We start from the raw sequence: 14085 nt of genomic DNA, 5'->3' as shown, positions 1-14085 counted from the left end.
GAGATCTACCTTTTGACTGTGACTTGTCATTAGATTTGGCCCGATCATCAAGCCCTCTGCTTCTATTTCTGCCCCTGTTCTCCATAACAAGAGCTTGATCTTGTGCATTGTTTGTACCAGCATCTCTTCTGCGAACCTCCTCACTTAGAATCAAATCTCGAATATCATCATATTTGAGTTTGCTTTTTCCTGCAGAATTGCTCACTGCCATTCTCATGGCCTCCCAACTGTTTGGCAAAGAAGCCAAAACAATTAATGCACGGATCTCATCGTCAAAATCAATCTCCACAGAGGACAATTGATTTGTGATGGTGTTAAACTCATTCAGATGCTGAGCCACAGGTGTACCATCCACCATCTTCAGATTAAATAACTTCTTCATCAGATGCACCTTATTGTTAGCTGAAGGTTTTTCATACATGCTAGACAAAGCCTTCATAAGATCCACTGTGGTCTTTTCCTTCATAACATTATGTGCAACTGATCTTGTTAGAGTTAATCGTATAACTCCTAGCACTTGTCTATCAAGAAGACTCCATTCTTCTTCTTCCATACTATCTGGTTTCCTTCCCGAAAGAGGAAGATGTAATTTCTTCCCATACAAATAATCTTCGATCTGCATCTTCCAATAGCCAAAGTCTGTGCCGTCAAACTTCTCAATTCCTGACGTCTTTCCTTTTTCTCCGGCCATTGCTCCCAGTCGAACCTACGCTCTGATACCACTTGTTGGGAAAAATTCTATATTACTGTGAATAAATTTTAGCAAGCACAGCGGAAGCACAACCACACAAAAAACACAAAGATTTACGTGGAAACCCTTTCTCCTTGAAGGGAAAAACCACGGGACAAACTCCGAATAATTTCACTATATAAAATAGAGATTACAACACTTAGAGATACAACTTGAGTAAAAAAAACTCACTTTTTCTTTTCACTCACTGCTCTCTTCCTCACTGTGTATTTTCTCTTACTCTCTCTATTTTTCTCTTCTCTCTTGCTTGCTCTCACTCACGCAGCTCTTCAAGACTGCACTAGTCCTCACACTTTGGGACTTTCACTTCTTTTCTTCACCTCTGCACTGGCCGAATGGCCTCTCTATTTATTTCTTCATCTTTTCCTTCTTTTCTTCCTTTCACACTCTTCACATCAAGCCACAATAAGTGCAAGCCACTTACTTTGACTTTGCTTCAACCAAAATCTCTTTCTTTAGCTCTCATTGGCCGAATGGCCTTGCTTGTTTCTTTCCTTTTTCCTCAGCTCTGCCATACCCGAATTACCATGCCTTTTACTTCTTTCTTTTCTTTTCTTTCTTCCTTCCAACGTGTATGGCACAAGTTTAACATCACATAGTCATTTATGTGGCTTGACTTTTGTACATCCCTTCATAAATGTTGATGGACTTTTGTACATAATTATAGAGGAAAAGATGAACCCAATTTTTTCTCTTTCGGACAAGCTCCTCCAGCAAGTTCAATTTGCTTGGTTGACTTCTTGCCAATTTTTCTACAAGCTCATTTAATGAGCTAAGACTAAGTGTGGGCTGGAACATTGTGCAGTGCACCCAACATCCCTTACCATGAGTATTTCATCCATATCATTGAAGAAGCTATGCCACGTGGATAGAAGTAGTTACCAGTTTTTTATCAATGTACACGTGGACAAGAAGTTAGGACTGATTGTAACTGTTTTCCTTTATTTCCGGAGTTAGTTACTTCCTTTCCTTTGCAGATTGTATATATAGGTATAGTTATGTATTATCATTCATTCTTTTGTACTCCAATTTTCTCAATCAATAAGATCAGAGGTTCTATTTAGTGAGAGGTTTCTAGAATTTTACAGGAAAGTTGATTTATGTTTGCTTGTGAGCATAAAGTCACTTTTTAATTGATTAAGTGGTTATTTAAGAAAAAAAAAATTGATTTGAGTTATTTTGAACTTCAAATCATGTAAAATATGAGTTTTTCATGTAAATTTTGACTGAAAGATCTGCATTCTTCAATTATAGGTGTAGATGACTTTTTAGTTCAATGCATTGCTAGAAAATTGAAATTCCTCACAAAATCAGTTACTTGGATTGCATCAATAGCAAGCTCTAAATTTTCTAAACTTTTAATAGATTGATGCGTTTTTGACATATTAGTAACAGAATTAATATGTTCTGATATGACGCACTATTCCGATCGTGTTTGTTACCTACTAAGTTTTAATATAGTTTTTGAGAAATATTACACCCCAAGGAATTACGCAACCAAATATCACATTTACAGCTTAATCACTTCTAAGCTAAACTACTATTAATATCAAATAAGTGATTAACCAATTTTATATGGATATTCTCGTATTCATGTGAACAACTAAAGCATATAAAGCAATATAAAAAGCAGTAAAAAAGTGCAAACCACACAATAAGATTGATATGTTATCCAATGACCACCGAGACCAATTAAAAGGGATGTAGCTAGCATAGCCTGATGGCGCCTTTGTTCTGGGTACGTACAAAATGTCACGTGTTCCAACTTCCAATCCTATTTCTACTTATTACTTCTTGTTTGGGTAGTCACTAGGTATCCATTGAAATCGATTCAAATTTGACATACAAAATCTTTCATCTAGTGATATTATACAGGCCATTTCTAGATACCCTCAAGGCCATGTAAAGATTGTCTTCCACCATGTAGAATGTCCTTTTAAGAAAGACACCAAGGTTTCAAACTTCTACCATCAATCGATCATAATGTCAAAGTTTGAAGGCAAGCGCGTAAATACCCTCAAGTTTGGAAAAATGATCAAAATTGAACAAATATAATTCAAACGGGATATCATATAAGGTTTGACAGTGTGATGCTAAAATTGTTGGCCAATCACCAATTACAAGAATTGAAAAAATCTAATAGATTCGCATCATAAACTCAAAAAAAAAAAATGCAGCTAAAAAAGAAAGGGACCAGGGGAGTTGCATTGCAATTTAGTAATATGCAAACATTCTTCATATATAAATAACAAAAACTACCATTTCTATAACTCTCAATATATATATATATATATATATTGAGAAGATAAGATAGTAAACACTTCTCTTGTCAGAAAATAAAATAAAGTTTATCTAGTGGATCCAAATTGTATGACATGAAGCTCATTTTCTCTAGACATCCCACAAAAGCTCTCATGTCCTTGAGAATTCCCTTTTTATATATTCTCTTTCCGCACAAATGTAGGGGACAATAAGCAAAATGGACTAAGAAAATAATAAGTGCATAACTAAGTTCTGCATAATGGTTTAACCGTCAATTGAACAAACCAAGGGATATTACCAAGAGAAAGAAACACTTTTTAATGTAATGAACCGTTTTATAACTTAAAAAACAATATTTTTAGCGGAATTAAAACCTACGAAGAAGAACAAATTTAGTTTTCTATGGAAAATAAATAATTGCTCTACCTCTCAACAAATTATATATAGCAAAACAGATTGAATTGAATTATGAAATACTAATCAATTTGTAATTACAATGGGAGACAAGCTATGAGTTCTCCGCAACGATCCCCATCTGGCACCACAAACATGGAGGAATGCACGTTGGTTAGTTGTAAAACATTTTGTCCCTGGCGATGCTTATGCTCCTCCTCCTCCTTCTTCCCGTACCCTTTTTCAAAGGCATATACCTTAATCACAATATATTCATTACAATCATATTGTTTGCTGCTGGATCTCACATGACAGATTCGGCTGTTTTCACCATCATCTCTAAGAGAAGCTAAATAGGATTTTCCACACATTTTTTTCATAATAATCATAAACAGGGCCTACCAATTTGTCCCTGTAAGAGTTTAATACGCAGAGTGGGTTGGCGAAGGCATCATCCTTAGAGAGATTATAAGCTGTGAACTTTGTGTCGAAGTAGTCTATCGTGAAACAAATATTGTCATTGTCAGCTAAAACTGAATCACGAGGGATGTCATTGTGTGAAGCGCCACGATATCTATGAACGTGTTTCCGTCCGGCATGAGGCTTGGTAACATCAAAAATATGTATACCTTCAGGTGTTGACAGTATGAGTTTAGAGTCTTCAATCAAATGTGAAATTACTCTGAACTTGTGAGGATATGGAATCCATTTCTCTGTGTTTGGAGAACAAGAATCCCAATCAGGCTCAGGGAGAGCAGTCCATGTTCCTTCAAGAGGATCGAAAACCTCAAATCTAGGAGAGCTTACATCCTTTGCAAAACTATTTGGAAAAACATAAACTTTACCTTGGATAACCACTACGTTAGGATAGTACTTCGGGGCATTGAGGCAAGGTCCAAGCTTTGTTAAGGATTTCTCATTATTTTTCTTTGTATCAAATATATAAACATCCAAAGATGGCTCATTAGGGAGGAAGCGTCCGCCAATGCAGTAGATTGTTGAACCCAAAATTGCATAACCCATGCCACTTGGATACATTTTTCCGCTTATTTTCAAAATCTCTCTCGGCATTGGCATTGGTTTGCTATGATTAACAGGTGTACTGACACCGAAAACATAGAAGCAGTATTTTCCATAGAGAAGTTAAATAACGCAGATCTTATCCTTATTTTTCTCCTCGTCATCTGGGATCGATTAAACTACCTCTGGGATCAGTTTAACTACGATGACGTGACAGGGGCAGTGGTGAACACAGTAGTCAGCAGTGCTGAGCCCAAGGTGGCTACTGATGATGAGAGCATTGAGGCGGAGGCTCTCGACCTCAGCGCAAAGTCCCTCATTTATGTTGTGGTGGTTCACATTCTGGATGTCGAAGAAAATTGACTGAAAGACCACACACAGATAGGCTACAAGTAAATAAACCACTGGTGAAACCATATTTATGTGAACAATAGAGCAGATATCCATAAATTTTGCATGTCTAATGTTATTAACTGATTGAAGCTTGTCAATGTACTTGAGGTCCAATATAACCTTGTACAGAGGGGATTCCAATGTAGCAGGTTGTAACTCCTTAGTGACAGCGTCTATAAACTGGAGACAAGTATGATGCAAATCACTACTATCGCCGCCTTCTGAACTTACATCTTCACATATCTTCTTTATGAACCTTAATACTGTGCCCAAACACAACATAATATCATTATAATTGGTTGATCGCTTTTCCAACTCCAATTGAACTCCTTTCAGAACAGATAAAAATAACCTTAAAGCAGCATCACATGCGAAACTTTTTTATTCATGGTTGACAGTTGCAATTGATGCTTGACTGATGAGAATAAAAATTATGTTTAAATGGAAGTCCAACTGACAAATATCCCATGGCAACCATTTAACAGAATATTGCTTCCATAAGAATTTAGTAGCTGATAAATGATGGCTTGCATAGTTACTTGTGACATATTTAACATCTTTACATTTTGCTAAAATAAAATCATCAAGCAGATCTAGGCACAGATTCCATGAGCTCACACTTTTACTTTCAGGACCAATGTGAAAAATTGCTTCAGATATAGGCTCCAACACTAGCTTTATCACTGATGGATCATTGACAGAAGTATCAAGTTTATGCAGCAGATAACATCATGTGTTCAAGCATGATGAGTGGACGGATATATCACATTTACTTGATATGATTCCTGTCAGAGGAGTCATTACAAGCCTTATGCTTTTTAAAAACCCATTTGCTTGGATTTTATCACTGGTCTCTCTAGATTTTTGCAAATGTTGTACACCCTTCTCCTCCTTGGATGCATTTGTCTCACAAGCTACTATTGGAGGATGAATTAGAGAATCAATAAGACCTTCCCAAGCAAAGTGCAAATTATGGTAAAAAATCATACAAAAGAATGACATTTAAAGCATTATAACGTAGGACTTCTGAAATATTTTAATCCCAAAGGTTACTATAATTGATGGAAGAATGACATTCTAAGTGTTGTAATGGAGTACTGGTATATTTAAATGCAGAAATTACCATAGGAGATAATTGAACAGGTAACTAGGCAGTGATTTAGCTTTTTCTGTTTGCATAGATTGCCATAAAAACTTGGGTAGACCCAGTCCTATGAGCTTACATGCAAGGACCACAACAACTCAAAAAGTTGATAACTAGACACCCTTTTCTGACTTAAGCAAGGACCATTTAGTCTCTTGATTTGGATTACCGCAAATTCTTTATGCCCCATAATAAATTTGTATCCTTCAAAAGATGACCACTTCTATGCTATCATTGAACAAAGGAAATGGATGAAAGCACCTTCTATTTTTGAGGTGCTATTTTATTGGTAATAAATTCAACAAATAAAGAATTATTTTCTTGGATAATATTATCAGTGATTGGTGATAGTGACCGGGTTTCCAAAAAGTCCAACTGTATTAAAAATACCTGTGAAGCAATCTGAACTTGTGGGTTGAGATCTGAAAATGCATTTTCAGGAATTTTCAGCATTTCATTTGTTAATTTCCTGTTCTTCATAGCATAAGATCCTAGTAAGCGAATAAACCATCCCCATGCATGAATGGCTTGGACCTTCATACCCTGGTTTAGCAGCTCCTTCATCGTAGTGAGCAAAATTTGCTTCATATCTTTGACAAGAACCTGTTTAAAGATAGAAAAAAGTGCATTTAGGGATCTTAGAATACACAACAAGATAGATACAATATTGGAATGATTTTAGGCGAACCTTAACCTTGATACCAGAATCAATGTTAGACAGAAGGAACCTTTCTCATGGTTCTACCTTAGACATTTAGGCCTGATAATGTGAGATAGGCACACATTAATGCACATGAGAGAGAGAGAGGATCATTGGTATTTGAAACTTTTGTGTCCTAGTCTTTATCATTGACTAAATTGCAATATAAAACTGTTAAGTTTAACTACCTATAATACTTTACAAATCTAATGAGGCACTCATTCGTGATAGAAGTCGAGAAGTTTTGGAATTTCAAATTGAAAATTTTTCTACTCCATGATGCAGGGATATGGAATGAACCACCAGTACAGTTGACTGGTCTTGATTTTGAGCTTCTAGACACCCAATGTGAATTTTATGAAAACACTTATCTATATATATATAAAACCGAAACTTTTGAAGTTCCCACAATTTTCCACGTCAGCACAATATTAAAAAAATAATAATAAAACAAAAAAAAATAAAACCAAAACCAAAAAAAAAAAAGCCATAAATTTTTAATTTTTAAATCTGATTTATTTCTTTTTTATTAAATATATATACTCTCCTTTCACAAACCAAATACTCTTTCCCGATATAATTCTGAAACCAAAACCCTCTGAAACCAAAACACGCAAGGTAGAACCTCTCCTCTCGACAAAACTAAACCCATCACCCCTCCTTTCGACATTAGTCACCAAACGCAAAACCTATACACTCTCTCAAACGTAGATCCAAGCTATTTCATAGAAAGCTTGCAAGGGCACGACCATGGGAGCCAACATTTTCAATCTCCGACCTAGCCTCCATATCAGAGCATTCTCTCTTGGTATCTCTCAATTAATCTAAGAATAAACTCTTTTCCTATTGTCTTTAATTAGGTATTTTTTGTCAATTTAAGGATTTCGTCTTTAATTAAGTTTTTTTTGCCAAATTAGGGATTTCAATTCCTAACCCCTTTTTCTCTCTATTCTTTTTTGTTGAAGTCAGGGAAACACTCATAGAAATTCAAATTCTACAGGTTTTGTAAGAAAGTGGAGATGTATTAAAGAGCCTCCCAACCTTCAAAATCTGACAACAATCCTACAGGTTTTGCTTTACCTTCAAGTTTTACTTTATTTTGCTATCTAAGTTTTTTAGCACATCTGATTTAGCTTAGCTTAATCATTTGTTTGATTGAATAATTATTTGGGCACCTAAAACATCAGCCTTCTTCAGTCCCCTATTTTTTTTTTTTTTTCAAACCTTCTACATCTTCTGTACAAGTTCATGTCTTTTTTAATCAAATTTGTCAAATTTGTTTAGAAATCTGTAACTATAAACAAATTTAATTAGGACTCTATAACCATTATCTTATAAATAGTTTTTGCAATAATGTTTATTCTTTTTTTTTTTTTTTAATATTATATATATTTTCTGTGCACCAAACCAATTCACGGTTGTTCAGTTTATAATTCTTCGTACATTTGTGTTGTTCCTTCTCTGCAACAGATTTAAAACAACAAATTTCAATGAATACCAAACAGCAACAGATTTAATTCTTTGTACATTCATTTGCTGTTTTAAAGCAGGTTTCATTCTTAATTTTTGCTCTTCCATTCACTTTTATTTAGATTTAATATTCCTGATAAATTTCTGCTTTTTTATTGCCTTTCTCTTCAGTCTTTTCCTTCATTCGAATCAAGGTTAAAGGTATGGTATTCGTTTGACTCTGTACTAAATTTTTTATTTTTTTTTAGTATAGGGTTAACTATTTTTCTATGTACATCTAATTTCTAAATATTGTAGTGTTTTGTTTACATTTAAAGAACTCATGAAACTCAATTTGAATTGTAACTTATCATGTATAAATAATTTTTTTTTTGAATTTTAAGTAATTAATAATTGCATTGGTATGCTGTTGAGACACACAATCCAAATAAAATTTTAAAAGAGTCATGAAGGTTGGTTGAATTTTACTCTGTTTTAATGATCATGTTGATTATATGTATGCTTTAACTATAAACAATTGCATTGTTGTATCTTCTGGAGTTTGATTTTTACAGACTTAACTTGAATGTTTTAAAGCTAGAACTCGCATGAGCAAATTATATATATATATATATATATACACATATTTAGAAATCTTGCTCCCACAATGATGATTGCTAAAATATATATATATATATATATATATATATATTTACATGTAATTTCTTTCTTCTAATTTGATATACAATTTAAAGAATCTATGTGCAAAAAGTGCCTAAGACCATCTATCAAGTTACATATTAGATGAAAAGGATGAATAGTTTCATTTTTGTTTTTTGCTTTATTATTATTATTATTAGTATAAGTTCCTCTGAATGCAAAGTTAGCATTGGATTTTGTGGTTGGGAGAGTGGAAAAGAAGACTAGCTAATTGGAAGCATGGTAGACTGAAGGATAGAGAGGTTTTTCTGTGCTTTTGTTGTTGGAATTCTGGATTTTAAGTTTCAGTCTTGAAATTCAATCTCAAAGTAAGCAAAAATAGAAATACATGTTTGATCTAATTCTCTCTCTTATATACCTACGACTGTTTTTGTTGTCTCTTTGAGTTTTTGTTATAATATGTAACATTGGTTACACATTTTTGGACTGGATATAAGCTTTAGTATGTTGATTATAATGACAAAATTATGTATAACCTTATACACATTCTTATGCAGTAACCACATGGAACTTCTTAAAGCTTTTGAAGGATAGAAGGATGCAAACCGTAATCAAAAGAGTCCTTTCACCTTGCAAATGACAGAGGATATGAGAATGAAATTGGTAGATCTATTTAGCATTGGCTTTGTTAACAAATTGATGAGTGTTAATGTAAGTTCTTTTAAGATTCTCAAATTTTAAGGCATTTGATTTGCTAAAATCTTATAGTTACTAAAAACTTTTCCGTGCATCGCATGGGTTAGCGACTAGTTCATATGAATTATGGAAGCTGGATTTAAATGACTGTGACCCAACCTCTTACTGATGGTTTGAAGGTTTCTTTCTTTTTTTTTTTGGATAAGTTTAAATATTTGTTTAAGATTTATTTTGACAGTTAATGGAATTCTGTTTGGCCTAAACCTTTCCAACATTTTGTCTTCACCCTCCACACACACACACACACACAAAGGGAAAAGAAAAGAGTGCTATTTCAATCTCTCAAAATGTCAAAATCATATATCCTACATTGTAAATGTAGTTACCACTACAATTTGTATTTGAAAAGGAAATTTCCTGTGATGTTTCACTTTTGAAACCAGATACATAGTCATGGTAAAGAAGAAATGGTAGAAATGATAGCTACAGGGATATTGAATGAACCACTGGTAGAGTTGACTGGTCTTGATTTTTAGCTTCTGAACACACAATTGGGAATTTTATGATAAATATTTATTCATGTTAACTATTGAAGCTGATTTAGATAACAGTCAAATAAATCAATAGATCCAAACAGTCTGTGACACAACATCTTACTATTGGTTTGAACTAAGGATGTAATTTGAATTTTACTGGCATTTTGTGCTAAACCTTCACAGCAGTTTGGCTTCACCCACCAAAATAAAAATTTTCTACTTCATCTCTTAGAATATCAAAATCATCTATTTTACATTGTAAATGTAGCCACCACTCTAGTTTGTATTACAAAAGGAAATTCCCTGTGATGTTTCACTTTTGAAACCAGATTCACAGTCACAGTAAAGAAACTGCTAGCTGTTTAGGCTCACAAATTTTCCTAAAACAAAAAGTTACACCTCAGATTCTGACAAGCACCAATAAGATATAAAATGGGCAAAAATTAGTAATATTTTTTCAGATTCTGCAATGTTAGCATCAGCTAGTAAGATGTTTTATTTGAAATACTTCACATGCAAACACATTAAATCCATCTAAATTCTCAAACCTTTTAACAAAAATTTAGTGGAAAAAATGATGGTGGAAACAGATTTAGCTAGCTATATCATATTAGCATGTTTAAGCTTTCCATGTTTAAAATGTATATCTCAACTATGAATGCACCTTGATAGTTGCACTTGAAAAATATAAAGAACATAAGCACATTTGTACCTTGGAGAGAACTAGTGGAGGAGGTAATATTATAGGCTTAATCTTTGATAGACACCTTTCTGACATATCCTTCTCCTTCTTGTCAAAGCTGAGAAGTCTTCTATATATTGGAGGAGCCCATAAATGTGATGAGTCTCTCATTCTCTTGCTTAAATTAGATGCTAACTTTATCAAGGCCTATTATATTACCAAGAAGGGTTAGTAGGAGAGACAAGTTGACCATACTCATTTATTGATTCTTGTTTAACATAAGATGCTAAGTTCAGCAGTGATACATAAAATATAAATAACCAACTTGATTACGCAATAATGTAAAATTTGACACTGGAATCATTAGTTGAGGACAAAAGTTTGACACAATTTGCTTGTGTAACATAATGTTCCATCCAAGTTTGAAAAAAAAAAATCCACAATCGAGCAAATAAAACCACTTCACTGCCAATTCTCTCTTTCTTTCTCCAGGACAAGTTATGCACATTAAACACTTTACAGAAAAAATGATATTGAAATCTATTAGTGACTGACTTAGTCAGTTTATATGCATAGACTTCCACTTAAGAAGTATCACTAGAAGTGGTTGAGGAGCATAAAATATAAAGCTTGGAAGAATTACTTATACCTGAATAGGCTCAAAAGTTGTTGATAAAAGAACCAATTGGGTTGTCAAGTGCATGGACAACCGCCTGCAACAGAGAGTTGTGGTGGGAATCTAGAAATGGTGCATTAAACTGTTGGATGGATATGCACCACACTCCTAAGTTACAAACTGACTGCAATTAAGAGGCAAACAAGTCAAATCGACAAATAAATAAATAAAAAGAGCACAGCAACCCTTGAAAACTATCATTATTTGACAATGTGACATTTACCTTCATTTTTGTTGTCGTAATGAACCTAACTAAAGACTCTATAACCAAATTGGCATCATCCACTACAAAACCAACATAGAGAAAATGTTGATTAAGTACTCATTTCCAATTAAAAGACAACTAAACAATATCGGTCAACTAGGACCGTGGTTTAAGCCACTGTTTTGATAGGGTAATTTACAAATTACACCCCTAAAGTTTGGAAATGTTTGGATTTTATACTCTGAAGTTTTATAATTTGGATTTTAGCCCTGAAGTTTGGAGGTTTTTGGATTTTACCCTAAAGCTTCAGAATTTGGATTTTATTCCTAAAGTTTGAGGGTGTTTGGATTTTATACCCCAAATTCTGAAACTTCAGGATGTAATATCCAAACACCCATAAACTTTAAGTAGTAAAATCCAAACACTCAGGTAAAATCCCCAAACTTCAAGGTGTAAAATCCAAACATCCTTTCAAAATTTACCAACACCCCATTACTAAAATGTTATACTAAACCATGGTGTACCACTAGCTTAACATACCTGCAATTATGGCAACAAGGGACGGATGATAAATCATGAAACCCAAACACTTCAAAGCCAGTGCAGCACTGTCATCAATTCAAAACCAATATTTATACATATATTCAATCACCCTCCATTTAAACGCTACTTAGATGTAAAGAGGGAAAAAAAAAAAAAAAAAAACTATATTTTTTTTTTTAAATTATCTATTTCAGTTCATAATTGTATTCCAAATTTCTTTTCCTACACATTTCCCAGCATCCAAACATATCATTTTGATAAAATATGTGTTTGGCATTTTGATTTGAAACTTACATTTCTTCATCGTCGTCTGAGATATCGGCAACGATTAAAGATAGAAGAGTCTGAGAAATTCCAGCTAGGGCTTGAATTGAAGTAGGGTCGTCACTGGAGTGTTCTTGGAAGTGTAAGAGGGTTGAGTAAGCGAGGCACTTTGAGCCAGAGGAAATTAGGGTTTTGATTTCCTCGAGCTGATCAGAGGAATTGGACATTGTTGAGGAAGAGGATTAAACCCTAATTTGGGGATACTGAATTGGGATGCGTTTTCTAATTTTCGCGCCAAAATCCGGTATTGAGTTTGGGGACTTAGCTTGGGCGGCTGAATTTGGGTGGGACACGTGTAATATTAAAATTGAATCACAATTGAATGACCAATATTGGGCTCGGTTTTGGCCTTTTGTCCATCAAGTAATCAAACTAATTGGGATCATAGCTTAGGGCAAGACTTAGGTACAGTATTTATTTAAGTATTGTTTTTTATGTTTCTCTCTTAAAATTCAGCCATGTGGATTTTTTCTTATGAAATGAAAGTGTAGTTTTTAGTTAAGTGATCATATGACTGAACCTTAAGAAGGAAATTTAAGAAACAACACCTAAAGTACCGTATTTACATTTTGTCCTATAGCTTATGTTGTTGTTGCATTTCATGGCTGCATTCTTGTTAATAATGGGAATTACCTTTATAAAACTTGAAAATGGCTAAATATCAATATAGAAAACATTTCATAAATAACTTATTAATGACAAGTATAAAGAAGGGACTTCTGTAAGTCATCAATGAAATTAGAGTCAACATCTCATTGCAAACAAAATATAGTTTTATATTAAAACTAAAAGTAAAATTTCAATAGTTCTCTTTTTGTAAAACATTATCAAGATTATAAGTAGTTTACCTCAATTTCAAATAGAAATTACTTGAAGAAACTACTACTTTGAATCATTATCTGAAAGAGGAGCGACATAAAAATTTAAATTAAGTTTCAAAGATGAAGTTTCTCGAACTTATTTCTACATCAACAGCATCAATGTCCAAGTTCAGCTTTATGTATAGCAACCAATTAATCACTCCAACATCAAAAATCACATATAGACCCTTTCCCTTATAATAACATGCAAGTTGTAGTATCATAATAGGTCCAGCTAATCTTTTGCCGAATAGCATTTAGTCCCCACCAACACTTCCAAGACCTTTTTAGCCTTAATAATGAACCTAGTAAGAGATTTCACTATTGATGGCTTCCTTTTGGTCAATGTTAGCAACGATCATGATATTTTTATGTCCTAACATTCTTCATTAGCCTTACCATTCTTCAAAGTTCTCTAAATAGTTATCATTCAATATTTTTTGAGCTCTGTTAGAAACCATGCCAAGATTTATCATTCAAGGTTATATTAATTCTGTATCCCTCTTTATCCAACCTTGACGAAATTGAACTCAACGACTATAGCCTATCATATAAAAATTCATGAACCTAATCTGACAATAAAAGCAAACAAAAAACTTAAGATCTTCAATTGTTATAATTTATTAAAAATTTATAACATAGAAAAGAAAAAAAAAAATTGGATTAGATTTCTTTGTAGTTCATTGCTGTCTTTTTTTTAATAAACAAAGTTAAGAAATTAAAACTATTCTAAGTTTGGACTAAAAGCAGTCAAATATCACTGAGAGTTGAAGTCTTGGACAAAGTAACCA

General features: G+C 33.5%; 1 pseudogene across 1 annotated transcript; it reads right to left on the bottom strand.

Moving 5' to 3' along the window:
- Positions 1-5651: 5651 nt before the first annotated feature.
- LOC115959375 lies at positions 5652-12627 on the bottom strand (annotated as a pseudogene). Its single transcript, XR_004084859.1, has 7 exons — positions 12405-12627; positions 12108-12175; positions 11586-11647; positions 11336-11486; positions 10717-10893; positions 6354-6566; positions 5652-5736 (listed from the first exon to the last, which is right to left on the bottom strand). The product of XR_004084859.1 is annotated as an uncharacterized LOC115959375 (transcript).
- Between the last annotated feature and the right edge of the window lie 1458 nt (positions 12628-14085).

Source organism: Quercus lobata, chromosome 9 (genome assembly GCF_001633185.2).
Source record: "Quercus lobata isolate SW786 chromosome 9, ValleyOak3.0 Primary Assembly, whole genome shotgun sequence".
Taxonomy (NCBI): domain Eukaryota; kingdom Viridiplantae; phylum Streptophyta; class Magnoliopsida; order Fagales; family Fagaceae; genus Quercus; species Quercus lobata.
The sequence above is the reverse complement of the archived record's forward strand: the minus strand, read 5'-3'. Positions and strand labels throughout refer to the sequence as shown.